This window comes from Mustela erminea, chromosome 11 (genome assembly GCF_009829155.1).
Source record: "Mustela erminea isolate mMusErm1 chromosome 11, mMusErm1.Pri, whole genome shotgun sequence".
Taxonomy (NCBI): domain Eukaryota; kingdom Metazoa; phylum Chordata; class Mammalia; order Carnivora; family Mustelidae; genus Mustela; species Mustela erminea.
Window position 1 is genome coordinate 67889170 of NC_045624.1, and position 12958 is coordinate 67902127.

Sequence of the window (12958 nt, forward strand, 5' to 3'; positions counted from 1 at the left end):
CAAGATCCTTAATTTAATCATATCTGCAAAGCCCTTTTTGTTTCATATGGGGATATATCCACAGGTTTCTGGTATTTGGAGGTAGAAATGTTTGGGTGGCCATTCTTCTGCCTACCACAGTGTTCAATAAATACTTGATGAACTTGTAAATATCTTGAGGAAATGGTAAGGTAAATACTTTGCATTATTTGTAAGGTTAGCGAATTCCCATAGCTCATCACTAGCCAAAGTCAGGGTCATATGTACACCGTACACTTCTGATTGATTGCAAACGTACAACCTTCATTCTGATCCAAGCTCATGTTCACCTGACCCTGTTTTAGCTTCAAAAATCCATGCTGGTCCATTTTATTCTCTTTCATCTGGTAGACAGAATATAATCTGTAGTGACAGATTTTCCTGACCAAGTTAAGTGAATTGCTTACTGTCACATAGAGACGAAGATACAGCCAGGATAGAGATTTAAATCCCCTTTCCACTTCCCTTGCATTCCATCTCATACTAAACTCCTTTCTCCAATTACTATTTCTAAAAGATCAACCAACAAAAAAAGAGAGGGTGGTAACCTTCAGGCAGGAGTAAAGATGCATGGAGCATATGCAATCCTACATGTGAAAACCCAAGTTCTTCCTCATGATGAACAAACTCCAAGTCATGTACCTTCCACCCTCCAAAATAAATCCTTCAAAGCAAAGTCACAGTCCCTGAACTACTCTCCCACTAGAGGTGCTACCAACTGCTATGTCAATCATGACCCATATATCTCCTGTTAAAACTCTTTCACATTTGTCTCATGCCGTTAAAAATATATGACAATAAGCTACCTCCTACGGGCACCCGATCCTCCTCACACCAGCGCAGGATGATTTTGGTGGGCAACCTGAAGGAACTGTAGTGATGGACAATTACATATTTTCACTTTGAGGTTTTCCATTTTTTTTAATGCGAGGTTAGTCCCCATACAGTACATCATTAGTTTCTGATGTAGTGTTCCAAGACTCACTGTTTGCATATAACACCCAGTGCTCATTGCAATATGTGCCCTCCTTAATACCCGGCACTGGGCTAAGCCGACTCCCACCCCCAAACCCTCAGTTTGTTCCCCAGAGTCCATAATCTCCCATGGTCCATCTCCCTCTCTGATTCCCTTCCTTTTCCCCTTCCTTCTCCTAATGTTCTCCATGCGATAAACCGTGGAAGGAGCCAAGATGCCCTTCAGCAGATGAATGAATAAAGAAGATGTGGTCCATATATATAGTGGAATATTACTCAGCCATCAGAAAGGATGAATACCTATCATTTACTCTGACCTGAATGGACTGGAAGGAATTATGCTAAGTGAAGTTTTCCACTGTTCTGAAGCAACTGACATTTTGTGCGTGTTAGTTTGTGTCATTCCGGCAAATTTCTACCAGTTCTCAGTCAAAACAATTACAAGAACCCTGTCTTATCATTGACTTAATGGTAGCATTCAGAAAGGGATGATAACCTATAGTATTTGTTTAATGCCAGTCCTATCAATGTGTCATGTATAACTGGTATTAAGGAGTAACTGGGAATAACTGTAAATTAATGTCACACTGTACCTTAAGTATGTTGACGGTAAGAGATAAGTAATGAAAACTAGACTGACATGCAGTAACACTTCAGAATTGGATCCCCCAGCCATTCTCTTCTTTATAAAAGTGCTAACCACACTGATTTCTATCAGTGACAAAGTCCACAGATTTACTTACTGATTATCTTAAGTACAAATGAAATATCTCTCTAGGTCTACTGTGCAAGCCTTACAAGGTGTAAATTTCCCTGAACAATTTTTCTTGCAATTCTTTTTTTTTTTTTTAAGATTTTATTTATTTATCAGAGAGAGAGAGGGAGAGAGAGAGCGAGCACGGGCAGACAGAATGGCAGGCAGAGGCAGAGGGAGAAGCAGGCTCCCTGCCGAGCAAGGAGCCCGATGTGGGACTCAATCCCAGATGCTGGGATCATGACCTGAGCCGAAGGCAGCCGCTTAACCAACTGAGCCACCCAGACGTCCCCGATTTTTCCTGCAATTCTAATAGGTCACTAAATATTTAGCACCTATGGTTTACACATATAACCTTCCTGAGTTGGGCTTAGCACAACACATAGCTCTCACTAAAGAATGTGAATTACTATGGGAAAATCTAGTTCAAAGGTAAACAAATCTCTACTATGTATTTTTTCCCCTTATTCAATACTCTGAACATGAGCCTTAAAATAAAGAAACTGGGCAAACTGATGGATATATGGAATTAATAATATTTACTATCAACAGGCAGGACAAATAAACACAAAATAAAGTTGAATTTCTAAATAACTACTCCTGGAGTCAGAAAATGCCCTAGTCAGTGGTGATAATGTCTTTCACATGGCAAGTACAAGTACTGTGGGAAGTTCCATCTATGTCTATGTTGGCCAGCTCAAATGCAGAGGTGAAGGACTTTGTCAAAAAGCAAACAAACAATCAAAAAGCCCCCCAAACCCTACGTCTTTTTAAGGCAATCAGCCTCGGAAGGCAGTAAGTGTTTCATTTTCCTGTATAATTTGAATAAGTACCTCAGTCCCCCCTGCCTTTCTAAAGTGTAGACAAGGGCTCTAGCTAGTTGTCTAAGTTGTCACACATCTGGAAGACTATTTTAAAACACATTCAAAATGTTTTGACTACATGATGCCAAGCATCTGGCAATACAAACTCCTCTAAGGTATTTTTCTTCTATAGGATTCGGTCTTACATAGACAGTCATTGTGCCAGGTTTTGAACTACATGTTTTATTTGCAGAATGACAAAAATACATATGCAAAGGTAAGGTTTTCCTTCTGCTTTTGATTTAGGTAGATTTAACTTAATGATGTTAACAGAGTTGCCATTGATTTCTGCTTTACTTTTTACTGTCTGGTTGTGCTCTCCCCCCTGTCCCCAAAAGCCCTTCAGTGGCCTCTACTGGTCAGTTCCTCCCCAGGAACATTCTCTCCCAAATGGACAGCATTCACTCACTTGTCTAAATAGTAACTGCCTTTATTGGTTTCATTCCACAGCAAGGATGAGGGAAAGCGAGGTTTCTCGTTTTTCCTGTCTAATAAGAACCAGCCCTAGGAATACCTGTGGTTCACCAACCATCCCCAAACCATTTGCAGGATCTTGAGGTAGGAGGTAGGTATTCTTCCTGTGAGGTCGCCTCCCTCCTAATGCAAGCTAGCTCAGCCTCCGAAGGCTGTTTCTCCAGACTAACCTAAGCACCCCTGTATTTCCACTCCAGTTTCAGTGTTTGACACCAACCCTGAAGTCAGACGACACCACGTGGGGGGTGTTCTGGGTGAAATACGCACTAACTAGTTCAGGTTTATAGTTTGCAATCTACTGCAGATCATCTGCTCTAGCTCTTGACTTAAGAGGGATGAGTTCCTCACAGGCGGAGTACAGACCGTACCCACCATGGTAGCCTTGGCACGTAAGCAGGGTGCTAGGTACCATAAAGGTCTGTGACGTTGTTCTGGAAAAGATACCATCTGCCCCAGGGTTGAAGTAAAGACCACTACATTTCACACTTGAAATAAGCTTAGCCAGGTAGTTGGGTTTGAGCCTAAGCGGTGTGCACGACGTAGACAGCCATCGAGAGCGGACCCATGCGGTGCATCTGCCGGGACTCTACTAATGTCGGGGCGCTACTGGTCAACTCTAGAGACTGAAGAGCATGTATTATGAACCTGGGAGATAGGGCAGTACCAGCTTGCCTCATTCAGGCTTCCTTGATACAAAGGATCTTCTCTTTGGGGAGAGACTCACCCTGCCTCCTTCTTCATGGAATATGCCCTGACTGGCTTGTTTTGGCAGTTACCAGGCTGCTCAGGGCTCCCAAACAAGATCTGTGACAATGGCCCCACAGCAACAAAGCCCATCACATGGCTGTAAAGCTTGCTCTGCCCATGAGCAAGGGTAAGCCTTTGTTGTTTGAAGGGGCGGTCACCGGTGGGAAGGCAGCGGGGCTTGGGTGCCAGAGTCCAGCAAGCTGCCTGTAGCCACAGCTAGGCCTTGAAAGCTTATTTGTGAACATACTCGTACCTGCTCTGGGAGGACCGAGAAAACAAGACGGAGAATGTGCAGAGACCAGAAATCTTAAATTGCAGATGAAGTGAGAACTATTGATGTATGGTTTACACTGTTAATGAGACCTCATTAAACCAGTCTGGTGTGGCTCAGGAAAGCCAGGATTTGAGAAAGAGACAGATTAATACATAGAAGAAAATGAATTTGATGATATTAGCGATAGAGTATTTTGCTATTTTAGAGTATCTCTAATAGCATACAGTATCGCTATTTCCCTTTTAAATATATTCTAAATCAAGTATTTGAAGCAGTTTTATAATCCTCTGAGCTGGAAATATATCTAAGAAACATGTAGAAAAAAACTCCTAAAGGATTAATAGTTCCAAGGTGGAGAATGTATTTCAACTCAGAATTCCTCAGGAAAACCCACCTTCTCTGCAGGTTTTATAAATCAAAGCAATTGGTGGCTAATATTTCTAACCTTTACTCCATTTTCTGTCGATGAAAAATCAGAATCAGGGATTATTACTTTTATAAAGGATGTTTAGACATCCCAGTGACATGATCACCATAAAAAATATAATTCAAACGATCTCAGTTTAAACACTGACTTTGACAGTTAGTAAAATCATTTAATTTTCTACTGTGGAAACTATTTTAATCATTTTAACCACTTTTAGATTCTACCAATTCTTTGAGATGAAGTGCGACGGAGAATCAAAATAATCTTTGGAAATTGAGCTCTATTGCAAGAATGCTTCCCATTCTTCAGCAGGGATATTGAGGGATAACCTTCCGAGGGCCTCGTCCTTGTATTTCTCTCCCTCTCCCATCTCACACAGCTCAAAGAAAAGCCAGCTCATGAAAACAGACTGACTTAATGGTCCCCTTCCCTCGGCTTTCCCCCATCCTTTTTCATTCACATTCCCAACTTTGCATCTCTCTTCTCATTTTCCTTTTTTCTTTCCGGGGAATGACCACCTCAAAGGATTAATTCAGAACAGGCAGCAGAAAATGGTAACAAGAGTGGGCAAATCAGGATGTGGATTTAAAATCAAGAGGTATTTTAGAGGAGGGGAGTCACTCAAATTAAACATATGTTAAGAATATGGGTTTGTTGTTCATGGCATACCTGCTGCCTGAGATCCCACCCGCCTCGGATCGGCCTTCAAGGGCAGAGCGTTCCCTAGTGGAATAATAAATAGAGCGGCTTGAGTGAACATGGATCTGGGCAGCCTGGCGAGCTTCCTTTCCTCTCCGTCTGACTTCCCTGTTGGAACTCGGGTGGTGACTGAACTAGCTGAACTATCGAAATAGGCTGTGGCCCCTCGGGCTCAGAGCCAGAGAGAGGGAACAGAATTCAGGCTCCAAGTAATCAGGCTTCTGGCACGTAAAAATTCTCCTGCTCGGTGTTGGCATTTATGCCGAACTCAGCTTTAACTGATATGGCCTGTTTCCCAAGGCATCATCTTTCTTACCTTGCTACATGTGAATGAGGCAGCCCAAATCCACTGGTCTTTGAGAAATAGGCTGTACAGATGCTTAAAGTGCTTTTCTTTGGGCTCACTGGCCGCCCACCTGAGAATAAGGCAGACTGTCCTCTCTAGGTGAAAACAAAGAGCCTTACCCTATGTCTATGCTTTCTTCCTTCCCAGTGTGTTACCCTGTGCAGTGCTCTGCTGTCCCAGGATTATGTGCCCCAATATTATTGCTAGGAATCAGTCACACTCGTGCTCACTCAAGGGTTTCAGCAGGAACAATGCAGAACAGTAATATATTTGCTCATATATATATATATATATATATCTCCTTCCTATTCAACCTTGAGGTTGAGAGCAGTAATTAATATATTTCTGACTTGAATGTACTGTACTGATAGACAAGATTCAACAGTCTTGGATCTCTAGGGATAAGAGTCCATGAAATGAGCATTAAAAAAGCCATAAGGGTTTTGAGTGAAAATTTTTTTTTGAGGGAAATATTTTTTAATTTGCTTTTGAAATAATATAGGTCCAAGAAACTCAAGACCCCTCTTTCCCATTTGTTTGATATTATTCCTAGGACACAAGAGCTACCTAATCAACTGTGAAGTTACCACAGAATAATAAAGGATAACTGAGCATAATGAAAAATTTTAAAAAAATTAAATAAAATTAACTGAATAAATTTTTAAAAATAAATAAATAAATAAATAAAGGATAACTGTTTTCCCTTTACTTTGACTGAAAAGTGGTACTTTCTAACTAAATGAAGAATAGTGCTGGGGAACAAAAGATATTTGAGTCCTTCCAGCATTTCATAAATGTCCACTTATGAAGTATAATATACAAACAACAAAACCTTTGTAACTCTTCATTAAAGCAATCAGGTCCCTGACATTAGATGACCAGATCAGGTTATCACATATTCTTGGTGCAAATATATTTTCATACTTCTGTAACAATGTCCCAAATCAGTAGAGAAACTGATACATGAAAATTCCCATTTAGACCAAAAAAAAAAAAAAAAAATAGTTTGGACCCTATGATTATTTGCTTCTCAAAAAAATTCAGTTAGTTATCAAGGTCTCCTCCAGTGAGCCATATCTAATTAAGAACTGGCTTTCATTCTCCATGTTGTCTGAATTTGTGATTCAGTTTCCTAGAACTTGGCTCAGATAACCCTCTTCCAAAGGGGAGAACATACTGTAATGTTCTAAAGGTAGGAGGTTTGAGTTAAGCCTGTCTCAGCAGCTTCATTATATAGATGGGAAAATCCAGTGAAATCCAGTTGCAAATGCAGCAAGTGCTCACAATTTGAGCAAACACATTATAGAAGATACCATGAAACAGGTCAACAGCATGATCAGAAGTGTGGCTTGGGTGGGGGAGGGGCAACATGGAGAGCACAGGTAGAACTTTCCTTTCACTGAACACCTTCCCCCAGAGTGAAGTCTCCTCATCAATTTTAGTAGCAACAGGTTGACAGCAGGTTGTTGTACCTTTAATGGAATGGTGTCAAAGAAAGCTAGGTGAGCGCAAAGATGGTGAGACACATGAAAAAGGTGTCGGGGATGGCAGACAGTACTGTGTTCATGGGCTCATTTCCTCTCCCACAGCAACCCAAAACCAGCTGCCTTGTTGGAGAGACTGTTCCCCTTGACATTCTGGGGTGACTATGCCTGTCTGTGATGCATAATCCTTTTGGATGAAAGGCAATTCTGCTGCAGGCACCCTGGGAAACTTGGCAGCACTGACCAGAAAGGGGATGGTCTGTTCTGGGACAGGAGCATGAGCAAAGTTTAAGCAAGGCAAGATGACAGCTTGACAGGGGAAGATGGAAAGGAGAAGAATTCAAAAGAATTCAGGCACTGAATAGGTGTTTGACCCCCAAAACCATGAAGTTTCCTTCAAACCCTGAGATTCTACAAGTCTACATGTTAATAGGCCTAATGCAAGGAATATTAACTCATATACGGGAAACAACTTACACACACACACACACAAAAAAAAAAAAAAAAAAGGGGAAGCAAAAAAAATCTCTCTACTCCCCATAGAGTAGGACACAGCTAAACTCTCTTAAAATGGTCATTCGACTTAGCTGGGGATGACTTTCCATTTAAAAGTGATTAGATGGAGAAACAAAAATATAGCCTCTGGTTACACATATTAAATGGATATGGAGGCAGACCTATGGGTCAGAAGTTCAGATTGGCCAATGCAGTGTCTCTGTTGCCCAAATGAAACTCAATTAAATTTATGATGGAGATCTCTAAGAATCCATGCAAAGTCTGTCCACAGGGTGTGCCTTCTCCAACATCTTTCTCTGTGTGTGTGTGTGCGCGTGTGCTCATGTACCTGCACGTGTGTGCAACTTTCTTACTAATGGAGCACATTTGCTTTGACCGTGGAGCTCTTTCAGACACGAAAAGCTGCAATTCTAGTTTTTATACTTAGAAAATGCTCAAAATGTGTTTCTTTCTAGGAGAACTAAATATTGTGCCACCTTGGAGAGTCAAGCCCTTTGAAGCCCATCAGCTGTTGCTTGAAACCGCCTGATTCTATTTTTGTCGAATCTTTGTCTTGTGTTTTCTGAAAGGCTTTGAGTTCTTGCGTGAACACTCCTCTCGTGGCGATTTTCGGCTAGCTGAAGGCTTTTACTTGGGCGGCAAGTAGCACACATGATAACATACATCATTACGTTAATAATGCTCCCATACAAAAGTCCCTTTCCAGGACTTGTTTACTGGCTACCCCATTGTGGGATCAGAGGGCGGGATACTTTTGATTTTAAACACAAGGAAAGGGACAGCGGGAGCAAGGCTTTTAAGCGATGGAGTCTTTGGGGGCCCGAGGGGAACTGCTCACATCTCATGCAGGAGAACACAGTGTGTGACCTCACCATCTGCAAAGAGCCCCCACCAGGATTAAAAACCACATAGAAGGCAAAATAATTTACTAAAATGTTGAGCAAGAGCACTCGCTCCCAGAAATAGTACACGCCGGGGGAAAGCTGAAGGAACCAAAGGGAAAACTCGCGTGTAAGCTGCTTATCTGCCATTCTGAACAAGGTGAGCAGATCCTGGGGGCACCCCGTGGGACCTTGTGACCTCTCTCTGCTTCATGCTCTGGAATTATTTTTTTCCATTTTTTTCATGCTGTCTCTGTAATGCAACCTCTTTACATAGTTTATCTCAGGAAATGACAATTGGCTGTCGAATCCCATACAAATTGATTGGATATGACAGCTCAAAGGAATAAATATTCTGCAGAGAAGAAAATTTTTACTTATACTCTTGCATTTTCAATTCTTTTTTACCCCTTTTTGCTTAATTTTATTATTTCAATTAGATCATTTAAAAATCAACACATCACATACCAACCTCCCCTAAGAGCAATCGTTAAGATTTGATGATTTTTCTGATACACAGGCTAGGGTTTCAAATTTGCATTATTTTATCTTCTGGATTAACTATGAATTCTAAACCGAACTAATGCTGCCATGTGTTTTTAAATATCTCTAATCTAAACCATCTGGAGAGGCATGGTTTTGCAAAGGCATCCTTTTCAGGACACTCTGTGGATTTTGTCACTGCTTGAGGTTTGGCAAACCATCAACATTACTATAATTCTCTTTTATGAAATATAGCTTTTGACGAGGATTTTAGAGTCTTGGGGGTATGTGTGTGTGTATTTATACGAGTGTGGGCACTTGTGTACAATTTTTGCTCCCGTCCCTTTCTCTTTTCAGAAGACCATAGTTATAATAAACTTGTTTCATTGTTTTAAAACTTCCTTTAAAGTAATAAAGGTTTTATCTCATATATAAAGGATAAATTTAATTTTACCTACTCAACATAATGACTGACCAAGTCATTAAGAAGCAGAGAGGTACTTTTGAGTAACCCACCTTACTGGACATAGGTGCTGGAAATACTTTTTACACAAGTCATTAGGAGAAAGCATGTCAGCTTGAGAGACCACAACAAAAAGTGTAGATATGAAATTATTTCAGCAACAATGATTTGTGGTATGAGAGGTATGAGCTCAACACATTCATTCAGAGATTACAATTAAAAATTGAATAAGCTAAATCTTTTGACTGAGAAAAGCAACACCCTGTTTAATTCTTTGGCTAATAATGAACATACCATTTTAAAATTTTAAATCAAATATAAGCATGGTAAAAGCAAAGTGTAGACTACTTGTTACAACAGAGGTTAAAAACTTGCCCCAGAAATAAGGATGATGATTACACTTTCACAAATTCTCTTCAATAATAATGCCTTTAAGGAATTTCAAGAATTAATCACAGAAATGGAAGGGATAGCTTTTTGCTGAGAACCACTAATCTGAAATGAATTAAAATGATAATGTGACTACTAGGGACTATGAACATCTCAAATTAACTAATAACACGGTATGTTCAAACAACCTCTTTCCAACAATATTAGGCAACTTAAAGACATCCGTAAATCAAAAGGTTTTGGTCAAGTTTGTAGAGAGGGGGGAAAAAAAGGTCTGTTTTTAAGAAATAGCTGGCCTGAAGTCCAGAAGTGGATCTGTGCTTAGAATATAAAGATGCCAAGGCATTGCACAGCACCCCTCTTAGAGGTGGTACAGCCTAAAACATTCTCAGTGGATGCTAACGTGGCCTGGGGTATTACTACAACCCACCTTCATGCAGTTCAGTTCCCTTCCCTGTGTTGGGTCCTCACACCCTACTACTCTGAGGGAGAGGGTTGCCCTTCTGAGACTCTCTCTTTCCTTTCCTTTTCATTTTGTTTTGTTTCATTTCATTTCTTTTTTTTTTTTTTTTAAAGAAACACCTGGTATTCCTTTATTTATTTTTTTTAAAGATTTTATTTATTTATTTGACAGACAGATCACAAGTAGGCAGAGAGAGAGAGGAGGAAGCAGGCTCCCTGCTGAGCAGAGAGCCTGATGCGGGGCTCGATCCCAGGACCCTGGGATCATGACCCGAGCTGAAGGCAGAGGCTTTAACCCACGAGCCATCTAGGCGCCCCACTCCTGGTATTCTTTTAAACCTACTTTCGCCTGTATTAAAATGTATTCTAAAGGAAAACACGATCTGATATTCCAGAGAATGGAAGCTCCATATAGGGCGGCCCTGGAACCTATGTCCTCAGGAGGGATAGTTCTTACTCGGCACGCTAATTTGGTCTTATATGAAAGCAAAACTTGGGTCAACCCCATCTTCATTATTCTTGCCCCCGGGTCTACAAAATGGGTTCAGTTCACTTATTGCTATAGACTGAATTGTATCTCCCACATGTTTTTTGTTTTTTTTTTACTTGTAGCAAGAATTACTATCCAACCCCACTCATTGGACCAGAGACCCTTGTGGTGTTAGTGAAAGACATGCCCTTCACATAGCACACCACCTACACTGTGAGTTCATCTGCCAGCCAGTGGCCTCCACTCCAAGCTCTACCAATGGGCAGATCTCCCACAAATTCATATGTTGCAGCCCTACCCCTCATTGTGGGAGATGGGGCCTTTGGCAGGTAATCAGTAAAAAAAGATTGCTTTCTTTCTCCCTCTCTCTACCAAGTGAGGACATCTCTAGAAGGGAGGTGTCTGTAAACCAGGAAGAGTCCTCACCAGAAACCAAAATGGCTGCCACCTGGATCTCAGAATGGTGGGAAAGTTATTTCCGGTTGTTTAGGCCACCAAGCCTATGGCATTATCATTATTTTATTTATTTATTTTTTTATGGCAGCCCCAGCAGACTGATACACCTATATAATCTCTTTTATCCTGACAAAAATCCTAAAAGGGCAGTAGAAACCTGCTCCCTAAAAATACCCATTTCCCTGACACTGAGGCTTCTCCGGCCTCAGTGAATGGCTGGGTGGCAGAGTGGTGAGGATGCGGGGAGGGACGGGCTAGAAAATCTGCTCTTATTGCCCCCTGGCTTTCATTGCATAGCATCAGTAATTCCTGGGGCAGTTCTCTGATGAAGCACAACTGGAGAGAGCCCAGCTCAGACAGTTCAGGGCGTGGGAAAGGAAGGAAGGGCGCTTAGGGAATTGAATAAAATCTTTAGTGTTGGACTCCTGTGCCTTCAGGAATATGGGCACAAGAATGGGGCAGAGGAAACACTGGGAAGTCTCAGGCTTTGTAATAATATCAAACTTCGGCTTGATCACTTGCAATACGAGATGATAAGACAAAGAAAACAATTAAAGAAGAATTTGTTCTAAGGTGTATTCTCATGGTATCCTCTGCATCAAAGAGCTCACTCAGTCACTTGTAAGGTATACAATCTCCTCCACTGCTATTTTCAGATAAGGAATTGTCTGTGACACAATCCATCTGCCGAAATCCTGCTGGTAATTCTAATTTCCCTAAATGAATCCCAATCATCAATTCTGCCTGGACTATTATTTTGGGGAGAAGATTCCAGAAAGAGGGCAGATAACGAGAGCCAGGAAGACATTTTCTCTGCTCCCAGCTTCCTGGGCCAAAAGAGGAAAGACGCTCCTGCTGTTTGACTTAATAAGAATCAGTGTCTAGCTCAAGCCCCAGTCATTGTATCAGTCATACTCAATCGGCATAAAAGAAGTATTTCCCAATGTCCATGCCGTGCTTGTACGTGTCAACTTCCTTATGTCTTTTCCTAAAGGCACAAACTAGGTGCTGTGCTGCTCCTCCTCTTGTCCGATCCATATATTCTGTATCTATTATGTAATTTTACATTTAAGTCAGATGTGTTCTTTGGTTTTCCACAGCTGTCTGCTTCAAAGAGTGGATCATAATCAATACAACAATGGTTGAGATGTCGCTTCTGGGTTTCTCCAGCCTGCAGTACACCCATTATCACAAGGAAAGCTGCCTGGGTTTACTTCCATTAGTTAGCATGTCCTGTGTCCATGCACTTTGTTCTCTAATTACTAAGCACCTATCATATGCTTTGATTTTGGTCACCCCAGGAACCCATTTTGAATATGTAGCCCTAGTTGTCAAAGAACTTTCTAATTCTCCATCCTGTTATTTTACCAGCAAAATATGGGTTTATTCAGGAATAAAAAAGAGAATTGCAACCCAAGACAAACAAGTGGCAGCAAAACCATAGGCAAGTTGGTGGGATTGGAGGGGTGGGGGAGAGAGGCAGGCTTTTTAAGGGGAAACGGGGTAAGGTGGAATGGATATTGTCAACTAAAGTCCACTGGAGTGACCTGGGAGTTCCAATGAGGTGGTTTTTCATTGGCTGAGACATTGCCTGTGGGGAGTGGGGATGAGGGAAGTGCTTCCTTCTCTGGCTGGAGTAGTAGAGTGGTATCCATGCACCAGGCCAAGTCTGTCTCTTCCTGTCGGGTCTGCAACTGACCAGGAGCAGTAGCGGGTAAGAGTTCCCTCTTCCGAAACCTCCTGACTTCATTTTAGT

At 41.4% G+C, this 12958-nt stretch overlaps 1 protein-coding gene and 1 non-coding gene across 4 annotated transcripts in view; both read right to left on the reverse strand.

Annotated features, from left to right (window-relative positions):
* DYNC1I1 (dynein cytoplasmic 1 intermediate chain 1) overlaps positions 1-12958 on the reverse strand; it is a 299879-nt gene that overhangs the window by 84580 nt on the left and 202341 nt on the right. The window lies entirely within an intron of this gene.
* On the reverse strand, positions 10861-11013 carry LOC116569761. The gene has a single exon (XR_004277185.1). It is a non-coding gene; the product is annotated as a small nucleolar RNA SNORA62/SNORA6 family (small nucleolar RNA).